The sequence below is a fragment of the Bubalus kerabau genome, chromosome 5 (genome assembly GCF_029407905.1).
Source record: "Bubalus kerabau isolate K-KA32 ecotype Philippines breed swamp buffalo chromosome 5, PCC_UOA_SB_1v2, whole genome shotgun sequence".
Taxonomy (NCBI): domain Eukaryota; kingdom Metazoa; phylum Chordata; class Mammalia; order Artiodactyla; family Bovidae; genus Bubalus; species Bubalus kerabau.
This window is the reverse complement of record NC_073628.1, coordinates 20584666-20597854: the sequence shown is the minus strand read 5'-3', so window position 1 is coordinate 20597854 and position 13189 is coordinate 20584666. Positions and strand designations below refer to the sequence as shown.

The 13189-nt window shown below is 40.3% G+C and overlaps 1 long non-coding RNA gene across 1 annotated transcript; it reads right to left on the bottom strand.

Moving 5' to 3' along the window:
• Positions 1 to 561: 561 nt before the first annotated feature.
• LOC129653688 (uncharacterized) lies at positions 562 to 6836 on the bottom strand. Its single transcript, XR_008715201.1, has 3 exons — positions 6308 to 6836; positions 6061 to 6206; positions 562 to 2802 (listed from the first exon to the last, which is right to left on the bottom strand). It is a non-coding gene; the product is annotated as an uncharacterized LOC129653688 (long non-coding RNA).
• Positions 6837 to 13189: the final 6353 nt, after the last annotated feature.

Sequence of the window (13189 nt, the reverse complement as noted above, 5' to 3'; positions counted from 1 at the left end):
CCGACTCTTAGCGACCCCATGGACTGCAGCCTTCCAGGCTCCTCCATCCATGGGATTTTCCAGGCAAGAGTACTGGAGTGGGGTGCCATTGCCTTCTCCGTGGGGCAATGTTAGTTGATGTTAAATGTAATACGAGTCATCAGTATTTTGTGTCTTATGGAAGATCATATTTTTTGGAACATAGGGTAGAAATCTCATTTCATTTCATGCTGGTTAGACTGTGTCTAGACTGTTTGGGGCACACTGTGATCATCATGCTTTAAGAAACCTGGACCCCTCAAATAGGGTTCTTACCTGATAATGAGAAGATATAAATTGGGGCAGGTGAGAAACAGCCAGAAGTTTGAGAGTCCTCTTAGGTTTCCTATTATTTCCCAGGATGTACAGTTACCGAACTACTGTTAAAAAGAGTAGAAACAAGGCCAAGGATGGACAATTCCAAATTTTAAAATGCTATCTTTTAAACCTCCATCTCAAAAACCTGTGGTTTATTTTAAAGATTTTTTTTTTCTGGATAGGGACCATTTTTTAAAAGTCCTTATTGAGTTTGTTACAATATTGCTTCTGTTCTATGTTTCGATTTTTTTGTCACAAGTCATGTAGGATCTTAGCTCCCCAATGATGGGGTGAACTTGCATCCCCTGAATTGAAAGGTGGACTTTAAACCACTGGACTGCCAGGGAAGCCCCAATGTAAATTTTAGAATCAGGATTTCATTTTTTTGTCCTTGGGAAGTAGACTTATATCTTACTGCCTCTGTTTTTCCATCATTGAAATAGAATACATGAGCTAGTCTTCTTTGTTTTGGTATATTCCACTTTGCGAAATATTTCGCAGTGAGCGAGATAGTGTGCATATGCCAAGAATTAATTAGCAGTGGCCTCTGCACTGCAGTGCTTCCCTCGGAAAACTGAGGAAGGCTCTGAGTCATTGCTGCGTGGAGGTGGCTGAGCAGGCGGGAAGTGATGAGCAAGGGCTTTGCACTCTTCGGGCACACACATTGGCACTTTTCAATTATTTATGCAGCTTAATCCCATTGAAAAAGCACATTCTCCAAAGAACACCCCCAGGTCCTCTACATGTTCGAGCTGGCTGAAAGTAATATGGGAAAAATGAGAGTGAGGACTGTGCTTAAGGGAGCTTGTCTGACCTGCCCAGAGACCCTTGGTATTAAAACAGGCAGTTTGCTTAGCTAATAATAACTATATTCAAGACTTGTCATCTTCAAAGAACTTTAATTAATCCTCAACACCCTGGTGGGCTGCAGAAGGTAAGTGTTATTATCTCCATTTCATATGAGGCAAAATGCAGGCACAAATAGAGAAGGAAAATGATTTGATCGAGGTAGCAGGTGTAAAGTTAAATTTAGCGCTAAGGAATACCTTAAGCCACATGCCCTCCTGAAGCAAAGTCCCCTTAGTGATGTACATGGGGCGGAGTGTGTGGGGCTGATTTTAAGAGCTACAGAGGGGGCAGGTGGAAAACACAACCTGACCAAAATGTCTTACCTGAGACACAGGAGTAGAAAAAGGACAACTAGTGAGGGCAGAGGAAAAATGAATCTGGGCAGATGGTGTCATTAAAAAAAAAAGGAGTCAGATAGACCATCCAGTTTTGCTCTGAGCATACAGAATTATTCATCTCTGATGCAATAATCTCGCAGCCCAAAATAAAACAACTAAAATAAAATATAATTAAGACTTCAAAGTCTTAATTGCAATAAAAACAGAGATGGAGGAAGAGATGGAAGCAGAGCTGTTTAGGGACATGATTGTTCTGAGGTCTTGGCCTGGGTGGGTGAGTGACCACTGTGGCTGTATGGCTGTTTTTTCCTTCTACATCACAAATGTCTCCTATTACTTACCTGACACCCTTTGCCCCTGTGATTACAGCCTACAGAGCTTATGCTGTGTCTGTCGTTTTACAAACTCTCTTTAGTTTGCTTTTCCTTAGGAGGATAAAAGACTTGTTCCACTGGCTGTTGATAGTGAATGTCACCCACCAGATGCTGTACTCACGAGGGTCTTCAGGAGAGTTTCATCTGACATTATCTTTTCCAGAGGAGGATACAAAGGTCAGGAAAGAAACTTGACCTGCTCAAGCTCATCATGATGGAAAATGAAGGCATGAGAAATGGAGACCAGGTATATTGCCTTCTGTGATCAGTCTTCTTAGAGAAAATTCTTAAGGTCACACTTACAGCATTTGCATCAGTTGTATTAAGAGTGCCTACAATGAAAATCTTTGGAAAAGTTATTAAACACTTCAATAATACAAGGTTAATGATGGTGGACCTTAAGGAGATGAGAGCCAGGGATGTGGCCAAAACTCCCTAACTGTAATTTACCTGTATAGCTTTTTTTTTTTTTTTTTTTTTCAGATTGGCATGGGACATTTTTAAAACATTTATATTCTTTTTGGCTATTCTGGGTCTTCGTAGCTGCATGGGCTTTCTCTAGCTGCAACAAGCAGGGGCTACGAGTTGTGGTGAGCGGGAGCTACTGTAGTTGAAGTGTGAGGGCTTCTCATTGTGGTGGCCTCTCTTGTTGCAGAGCAGCGGTCTACAGTGGGCACAGGTTTCAGTAGCTCTTAGTTGAACAGAGGAGCTTTAGTTGCCAAAACAAAAGTCTGCAATCTGGATTGGTGAAGTCACAATGAAAAGGGAGAAGCGGGAGTATATAGCCCTTGGTGCTCCCCTTAGGCTTCCATAATTATCTGATCCAAAAAGGTCAATAATTGTCTGTCCCATTGCAAGTTGAGAGAGAAAATAGAAACTGTCGGTGTATTTCTGTAGCCATTTCTCTGAAATAGAATAAATCATGTTAGGAAACTCAAGGAATCATCTTATACCGTCGGAGTTTCTAAAAATAATATATTGAAAGGCCAAGGAAAATGATCAGAGAACACCAACACTATATGAAAGAAGGAGTTTGAAATGATACCTGAAATGGGGCCTGGAACATATCCAGCGGCTCAACACACTAAGCTAAATTGTTTCCAGTTTATCAGAGATGATTTTGCTATGTGTTTGAAGGGAGTGCATAAAGAAAAACAAGAGGGGAAAATCATGGTAATTTTACAACAGGACATGTCTGAACTCTGAAGGAAAACAAAACAACATTATTTCTTATGAGTCCCAGCAAGAATGGCAACAGATAACAGGGACGGAGAAAGCAAAGATTGCAGCCACCTTGAGGAATTGAGTTAGGAAGAACAGGATTTGACAGGAAAAGGTGCGTGTGTTTTGTGTTTGAGTCAATTGTGTTTGTCTCTGGAAGAATGCTGGCATATTCAGGAGGGTTTTCTTAGAGTCGGTTGGTTATTTTTCACTCACTCATGTTTGTGTCAGAAGGAGGCATCAGTCTCTGCCTCTGTCAGAACACTAAGTGGAAAAACCATTTCTCCATTTCCCAGACAACACGTGAAATGGACACATTCAAAGGCAGGTCCTGTCTCGGGGGCAGCAGACATCAGAGGACTACAGAAGGGTCTTCCTCCTCTCAAGCCGGGTGCTCCATGGTGAGTGTGAGATGGCCACTATTATGGGATGTCAGAGGCTCCCAGGTAATGATGGAAACTCTTGCCCATCTACCGTCACCTGAATCCTTTCTCCCTTCAGACAGTGAGTATGCGTGCTAAGAGACTTCAGTCGAGTCCTACTCTTTGCAACGCTATGGACCTTAGCCTGCCAGGCTCCCCTGTCTGTGGGTCTCTCCAGGCCAGAATACTGGAGTGGATTGCTATGCCATCTTCTAGGGGATCTTCTCAACCCAAGGATCAAACCTGAGTCTCTTATGTCTTCTGCATTGGCAGACGAGTTCTTTACTACTAGCGCCCTCTGGGAGTGCCTCCCACCAAATGTTTAGTATGCTTCACCTACTTGGAGAGTCCAGTGAAGGGAAGATTCAGGTGACAGCTTTGATAATTCCCTGGATGTATGCTCTTCCCTAGAGACTAGACTCACTGTCTTATGAAGAAATACCTCTTTACGGGGCTATAGATTTCTAAGACAAAATATATATGACTACCCTCCCCAAACCAGCATTTCCTTCCGTAGAGGAAATTAGAGTGAATCATGTGATTTTTCTTTTAAGTTCATAGGTTTGGAATGAATCTATGGAAAGAACATTTCTCACAGAGAAATTTGATTTCTTTTCCATATATGTTATGGCAGAATGCTTCATTTGGGGCTGAATATTTGTTTTCTCACTCCAATCCTGCACACACCCACACTCCAACTACTTGAAACAATTCTATTTATCCTTCAAAGACAAGCCCTCCTTAATGTCTCTAACAGATTTAATTGCTCCCATTTTTGTCTTCCCATAATCATTTGTGGATAAAAATGCATTAATGTCAATTAAGTATGAACGTTTTGATGAATGAGCACAACTTACACACTCTACTGTGAGGGTAATGAGTTTGGAATAATAATAATAAAAAAAAAAAATCCTGGGTTTAAATCCAGACTTCACCACTTGGTAGGTCCCTTATCTCTTGGAGACTCAGCTCCCTCATCTGTATAATGGGAATAATTATACTGACCCTGCGGGACAGTTGTGAGGTTTAGGTACCATCTATATAATGCACTCAGCATGATCCCCTTAAAGGGGCTCACTAAATGGCAGCTATTATTAGCCTACTGTATTATGGTCAATTATGCATGCAGTTTTATCTTATAGGCAATGAGGAGCCATTAAAGCTTATTAAGAAGGGAAGTGGCATTAGAAAGGTGATTTTGGAATACAAACTAGGGAATGTGTAAGGAAATGAAGAGCTGACAGGTGATTTAGATAAGAAATAAGCAAAATCAAAATAATACACTTGGTTATATCAGGACCAGAGGTGACCCTGGTGAGCTGGGCAGGAGCTGAGTGAAAATGCCCAGCAGCAGAGATAGACGCAGTTCCCTGGATCCTGGCCTGTTCCTCTGTTATTCTCCTCGACCACTGACTGCCCTTTGTTGCTGTGCATCTGTTCCTTCTGTTTCCTCTGCCTGAGCACAGGGCTCAGCATCGTTGCATCACTTGGGCTAAAGTCCTGCTCCATTCCTTCTTTCTCAGGAGCAGCAAAAGCTAGTTACAAATGACTCATTCCTCAAATTTCTAATTCTCCTTCATTTCACCTCAATATCTGTAGCATAGGGAAGAAAATCATGAGAACAGGCTTTTCTAGGTATAAAATGCATGGCATTGTCCTTTATTAGTCAAATTAGAGCATCCTTTTTTTTTAAGTCTTTATCAAATTTATTACAATGTTACTCCTGTTTTATGTTTTGGTTTTTTGGCCACAGGGCATATGGGATCAAACCCATACACCCTGCATTGGAAGGCAATGTCTTAACCACTGGACCACCAGGAAAGTCCCATAGCATTCTTTTTCAGAGAAGAAGAAAATAGACTTGAATAGGGCATAGTTGTTGAGGGGCCACCACAACACTGTTCCATTGTGAACAGGGAAAATAGAAGACAAAACAAGCAGCGATTTAAAGAGAGGGATTAGAGTTAGACTCTATGGGGAATGCCCTGAATTTCAGGATGGACATATAACAAGATAAGCTATACAGAAACATTACCCAGAATCTTCTTCCCAAATACGTTGAAAGATAGGAGAAAGAAGCTGGTACCAAAGCAGCTTCAGGTCATCAGGCTGGATGTGACTAGGACACTCTGAAGGACCCTTGGCAGCCCTGGTCTCTTGTGCCTTTGGATGCAAACCTAAGAATAGAAGCTATGCTACAAGTGGGAAAGAAAAGCCCATCCTGCACTCCTCCGTACCTAGGCTGGGCTCCAAGGATCCAGAGAGATATCAGACTCACAGGTTGTTCATCACAGATGATGTGCTGAGGCCCCTTCAATAAAACCAGCGCCCCCAAGACTCCACTACCCTGCTTCCAAAACCCCCGAGACCTGAGTGGGCCACAGGATGTAGATCACAGGGAGGTGAAATAAGCCAATAACACAGGCATCTTAACCATTTTAGGAGAGTGAAAACCATTTAACCCCCAATGTAATGGCTGTAGCGTCTGTCCAAGGAAGAAATAAATTGGTTTTAACTTACGCAGCTTGGGCTTCAGAGAGCAATAAAAAGGCAAAATAGAAAAGGCAAAATTGTTGAGCATCTCTGGGATCTTCCTTTAGCTGTTTGTGACTGCAGAAACAAGAAGCATCGGCGTGGAGTAAATCTAATCACATTTAGACACAGCCCTGTAGTCAATAGAGAGAAGGAAGATATTACAGGACTCTAATCTTCTTGGAGATGGAAACAGGGAAGAAAAACCCAGGACAGGATTATGAAGTTAGCTGACCTGCTGTTAAACACAGAGGAGTCACGGAGGTGAGCATTGCCTGGACAAGCCCAGCGTGCACTGGGTATTAACAGGGTCCTTAGTAACAAAGTGGGTAGGGCTGGATATAGCCTGCTGTGCTGCCTGAGTTTAGCAGGGGCTGGAAGTAACTTAGCAGAGAGCCCTGGGCTAGATCTGTCTGTAGTTATCACCTGCAAATAATTACAAAGAGGTTACTTGCGAGATAGCTCTCGAGACCTGCCATGCTCTTTGTCTGCACAATGCTCCTCCTTGTTATACAGTTAAAGCCACCTATCTCCATATGCTGGCTACTATGTCATCCTGACACCTGGGACCAACATGTCTTTAGTCAGTGAAGGATGGAAGAGCCATGGTGGGATAGTCAGCATCAGGGCTGTCTGATGCTGATTTGCTCTGACCTTGTATTACAATTTTAGAAATTTTATCCTAGTCTAGTTCTCAGATTATCTGCATTTATGAAAGTACACAAAGCATTTAATATTTATATATTATATATGCATGTATTATATAATGCAGTGTAGCTCTCAGATTAGATGTGTTTATTATCATAAAAACACAATGCATAACATATATGCTGATATGTTTATGTTATGTATTATATGTAATCATAAATACGGCTAATCTGAGAACTAGATGCATTACACACATACACACACTCATAATTTCCAAAGCTAGTGACTTCCCTTCAAACAGTAGTTCAAGGGTCCAGTCTCATTTTGTGGCTCCATCACCTTTCACTATGGTTTCCAAAGTCTCTTTTTCATCTGTATCAGGTCAGCAGAAGGTAAGACTATGGAGAGTCTGGAGGGGAGGTTTTGTGGGGCCTGATCCAAGTGAGAATTCTTTTTTTTTTAAGATTTTTTTTGATGTGGATCATTTTTAAAGTCTTTATTGAATTTTGTTCAATATAATAGATATCACACGAGTGTATGTTCCTCAGTTCTTTGTCTGGTAACAACAAAGATTTGGAGCGACGGACATTAAAGCCCTCGGTGTATCACAGCTCTCGGGTCTTGGACAAACCATGTTATAGCTCTTAGGCAAATCAGTGTTACAGCTCTATTTTATTTAGAAGATAGCAGGAGAGAGAGAGAGAGGGAGAGAGAGAGAGAAAGAGCGCACGCACTCGGGAGACAGAGAGTCAGAAAGCGCTTATTGTTTGCTTATTCCCTGGTGGCTCAGAGGTTAAAGCATCCGCCTGCAATGCAGGCGACGTGGGTTCCATCCCTGGATCAGGAAGACCCCCTAGAAAAGGAAATGGCAATCCACTGCAGTATTCTTGCCTGGAGAATCCCATGGACAGAGGAGCCTGGCAGTCTACAGTCCACGGGGTCGCAAAGAGTAGGACACGACTGAGCGACTTCACTTCACTTCACTTCATTGGATTTTGTTACAATATCGCTTCTGTTTTATGTTTTGGTTTTCTGGTCACAAGAAATCTGGCATATGGGATCCTAGCGTCTTGATGAGCGATTGAACCCACACCCTCTGCACCCGCTGCATTGAAAGGTGAAGTCGTAACCACTGGAGAGCCAGGGAAGTTCCAGGTGAACATTCTTAACCTGAAACCAGGGCCTCATTTCCTTTAAGGCTTCCGTCTTGGCTGCTCCTTCCACTCCCCTATACAATTTCCATCCATTTGTAAACTACGTTATGGGGGAACACATGTATACCTGTGGCGGATTCATTTTGATATTTGGCAAATCTAATACAGTTATGTAAAGTTTAAAAATAAAATTAAATTAAAAAAAAAAAAAAAAAAAAAGAAAGGTCTTCTTGAATTAGAAGCTGGCCCAAATGACAGAGGCTTTGACGGATTACCTTGGCTCTTAATCCTGTGAAATATTCTGCCTTGGTAAATAGCAAGCATTATGAACATGAATGTTTTCAGCTCAGGTAACAGCTGGGAAGCCTGTCTCTCAGCATGGAATTGAAAAGGAAGTTACCCCACCCACTAATTTTGTGATGTACTGTTCTGACTATACAAGGACAAGAAGTAATGCTTGAAAATAGTTGAAGGTTTTAATTACACTTATTAAAGCAATCATTATTATAATATTAACACTACTTGCATAATACATTTGATTTACAAAGTGCTCCTTAAGCACTAGTTCCTAAATAAAATAATGAATTTGCAAACATTCATTACAAAGTCAGCTTTCTGGTGACTCAGAGTCTTGCCTGCCAATGCAGGAGACTGTGGGTTCAATCTCTGGATCAGGAAGATTCCTTGGAGAAGGAAATGGCAACCAGCTCTCGTTTTCTTGCCTGGGAAGTTCCATGGATAGAGGAGCAGAGCGGGCTACAGTCCATGGGGTCGCAAAAAGTTGGATATGAGCGAGCGACTGAGCATGCACAATTATAAAGTCAGTATATAGGACTTCAAGTTGAGTTTAGAATTGGGGTTTCTTTCCCTAACAAGGACACTCTCTCTTTGGGTTTCATAATTCCCTTACTGGAAAATGGAAGACTAAAAACTCAGTGAATGTTATAAGGATCAGATCCTGTTTGAGCATTAAGAATAGTCCACGTTAAGGGCCTGCTACATATTCATAGTGTGGGAGAGCATAGATAAAAATATGACTTTTGAAATTTTGATTTGTGATCATCTCTGAATCCATATGTACTCATTAAATGCCACTGAATACATTTTTAATAATGAGAAGGAATTTGACAAACGACCTGTCTGAGCTGAACAAAGAGATTTAACACAGCAGATCTCACACAACAGAGAAAATACCTGGAGAGTGTTAAAATCCCATTTGTTAAAGTATATCATATTATGTTCAAACTGTCCATTTTAAGACAGTTGCTTATAATAATCACTGTCACGGTGCCTTATAGTCCTATCTTAGTAACCGAAGGGCCACTTTACTCCGTATATGCAACATTAATAGGTTTGATTAGTCTTGAGTACATACATTTCCCAACAATACCGTTCCAGAAAGGGGAAACCATTCTCATTGCCACATTAAGCTGTGCCATGGAATAAGACTTCAACAGTTTTTCTTTTGTATTTGGGATCTCTTTCTTTCCCAGGGATTGGAATCAATAGAGAAGAAGATTAGAAATGACCTTTTTATAAATTTGTATAAAGAAGATCATAAAAAAAAAAGAACTATTAATGATCAAGGAAAGAAAGAGAAAGTCAATATTTACTAGGGCATTGATAGTCTGGGTCTTTTAAATGTTGGGATGGTAAACAGGGTTGCGCTTATTTAGTTACCTCTCCATTGTTCAGTGGATATATGTGATTACCTTTGAAAATCTTAGTCTTAACTCTTTGCTTTTATCTGTGCAAGTTCAGAACCCTTCGCCTTCATGCCTAGCTGATAATTTCCTGGCTAACTCATAATTCCCTGGAGAACTCACATTTTGTATACAGTATAATTTAAAAAATATTCGATAGATGGGTAATGGGAAGCTACTGTATAGCACAGGGAGCTCATATCAGTGTTCTGGGATGACCTGGAAGGGTGGGTTGAAGGGAAGAAAGGGTCAAAGGGGAGGGGATATATGTATACATATGATTGATTCACCTTGTCTTACAGCAGAAATTAACACATTGTAAAGCAATTATACTCCAATTTAAAAAAATAATAAATAAAAATATACTATACTGTGATATAAATAAATAATCTAGTGGAAAAAATATTCTTGCAAATAAAATCACAGTATGACAGATCCAAATATAAAGGACTTCCTAAAAAAATGTCTGATGTTCAAATTACCACCAATGATACCAAACTACATTTGTGTTGCTAACTAAGAATGATCTGTATAGATCACTCTATTTCCACTGATTTTGTCTTTTAAGAAGTGAAAGAAAACCACCTGTAATTCATGTTCATTTAAAGTTCATTTTTAGCAAATAGCAGATATAATTCCAAAATAATTGAAAACAGGTAAAATACCAAAGTCAATGTGGTAAATATAATGAATATAAAGAAATGGAAACCTAAGCCTAGGTAAATGCTTAAAGATCATTTAGTTACTCCAGTTTACAACATAGGTTGAAGATTCACAGTCAGACATGTTAAGTGACTTTCCCAAAGTCCCCCAAACAGAGAATAGCAAACATTCAGTCATCCTAAATTTCTTAACAGAAACCTGAAGATAGTATTTTTTTTTTTGACATTTATCAAAAAGGGATTGTTTGTGGAGTAGATTCCTTTCCTTCATGACAGGAATGACATTTCTCGATGTTCCTTATTCACATTTCTGCCTGAAACAAAACAAAATGAACCCTATATGGTAAAGGCATCAACTGCCCCTGTTGTCTTCTACATTCCTGAAGACTTTTTTTGCTTCCTCATCAGCACCCAATGCCTGTAATTGTTCTTTAATAATGTCTCAACACTCTAATTCTTTCTTTAGCAATAATCTCTCCACAACTTTCTTCAGCCACCCCATCCCTTGACTTCTGGTGCTCCACCTTTAAACTCTTCATATCACGTAGTCCTTTCTCTGCTCTTCACCTCTTCTCAGTCCGATTTCTCTGACGTTCACTCTCCTACAATTCACTTCCTATCTAAATCTTCTGCTTAGGGACACGGCCAGTTTCTCACTGTCTCCAAGCACCCTCCTGTCTTCACTTTCCTCTCTGCCCATCTTAGATTTCATGATCCCTTGTTCAATATAATCATTATATACAAACACCAGCCTCTGCCCTCTCTCTCCTCATCTTTCATATCGCAGTGGCTAAACTCCTGGCCATAACCAGCAATTCTTTGTCTTTTTGGTGCCTACATTTAAGCAGCCAAACATAAAGAGAGACAATAATATGACTAGGATGACTAGATTAGCTTTAAATTCATAATTTAAAAAGCTATAATAGGCACTAAACATGTCCTGGAAATTCTACTTTCCATCTACCAAACCCTCAATCATCTCCTCCTTTCTCACTCTTGTTACAACCGAGAGATTTCTTACTTCCTATTAAAGGCTAGTTCTCCACTTGTGCCCATCATTTTTTTCCAATTCAAGTTTCTTACACCATCAGCGCTCCTTTTCCCCCTTCATATATTCATCCAACAGACCTATATCATAGATTGTATAGAATATAAAACTGTTTTTGGTTTGATGGAAGCTATAGGAAGGAACCCGGGTTTTGTTTCAAGTGTGAGCCTAAACAGGATACTGGTGAGATATGATTCACATATTAAAAAATAAAAAGGCCATTGAAAAACTATAAAGAGAGAGAAAGTAAGAGGAGGTATACCCCTTAGTATCTGTTGAAACAGAATAGAGAAGATGGTGGCTTGACCACAATGGGTTTAGAGAAGTGATGGCAAGCAGCAAGATTAGAGACATCTATTTCAATATAAAATCAAAATGACTTGCTGACAGTGTGAATAAAGAGCGATGAGGGAAAGAGGAATTATGAATGAAACTTAGATTTGGGGCCAGAAGAATTGGCTCATTTTCTCCATTTCCTCAACTATTATTCATTTTTAAAATGAATGATGATATATTTCAAACATATAGAAAACAGCAAAAATAACATCATAAATTTTCAATGAACCTCTGTGCTGTGCTTAGTTGCTCAATTGTGTCTAACTCTCTGTGACCCCATGGATTGTATCCTACCAGGCTCCTCTGTCCTCGGGGATTTTCCAGGCAAGAGTACTGGAGTGGGTTGCCCTGCCCTATTCTAGGGGATCTTCCCAACCCTGGGATCAAACCCATGTTCCCACATTGCAGGCAGACTCTTTACTGTCTGAGCCACCAGGATTTAAGCTTGAGCTTACCAAGATTTAAATAAGGATGTTACTATTTTGCCATATTTGTTTTAAGAAAGTTTCTTTTAAGAATTCTTAAAAGAATATCTCTCTTTTAAGAATGAAGTATTGCAGAAAAAGCTAAAATTTTATGCTATTTCTTCTTCCCTTCCCTCTTTAGAGGAAGCTATTTTCCTGAAGTGGATGTGTATTTTTACCACGAACATTTTTTCGATTTCATTTTTCTCTATACATATCTACCCACCAATTTTTAAATACTGCGCCATGTTTGAAAATTTAGATAAGTGGTATATTTTGTGTTCTTCCCAGGTGGTAAATAATTTGCCTGCCAATGCAGGAGATGCGGGAGACTTGGGTTCGATCTCCAGGTCGGGAAGATCCCCTAGAGTAGGAAATGGCAACCCACTCCAGTATTCTTCCTTGGAAAATCCCATGAACAGAGAAGTCTGGCGGGCTGCAGTACATGAGATAGCAAAGAGTCAGACAAGACTGAGCAACTGAGTACACATGTATGCATTATATTTTGCAATTATTTACCAACTCTCCTTTCATTCAAAATTGATTTTTGAAATATATCCATGCCAATGGCACCCCACTCCAGTACTCTTGCCTGGAAAAATCCCATGGATGGAGGAGCCTGGTAGGCTGCAGTCCATGGGGTTGCTAAGAGTCGGACACGACTGAGCAACTTCACTTCCACTTTTCACTTTCATGCATTGGAGAAGGAAATGGCAACCCACTCCAGTGTTCTTGCCTGGAGAATCCCAGGGATGGGGGAGCCTGGTGGGCTGTTGTCTATGGGGTCGCACAGAGTCGGACATAACTGAAGCGACTTAGCAGCAGCAGCAGCAATGTAGGTTCATTTTTATATTTTACAGTTTACATGTGATAGCACTGTTTGAATAAATTTATTTTACTTATTCCCCATTAATGGGCAGTTAGACTGTCTGCCCTGAATTTCTTAAAACAGGGCTTCAGGGAACATCTTTGCAGATGTCACCCCTCTGCAGGCAGACTATTAATACCAAAACTATCAATACTTTCCCCAAGGATGACTCTAAGAAATAAAGTAGCTGGGTCATAAAGATAGACATCTTCTGTTTTGTTTTTTAACATACTG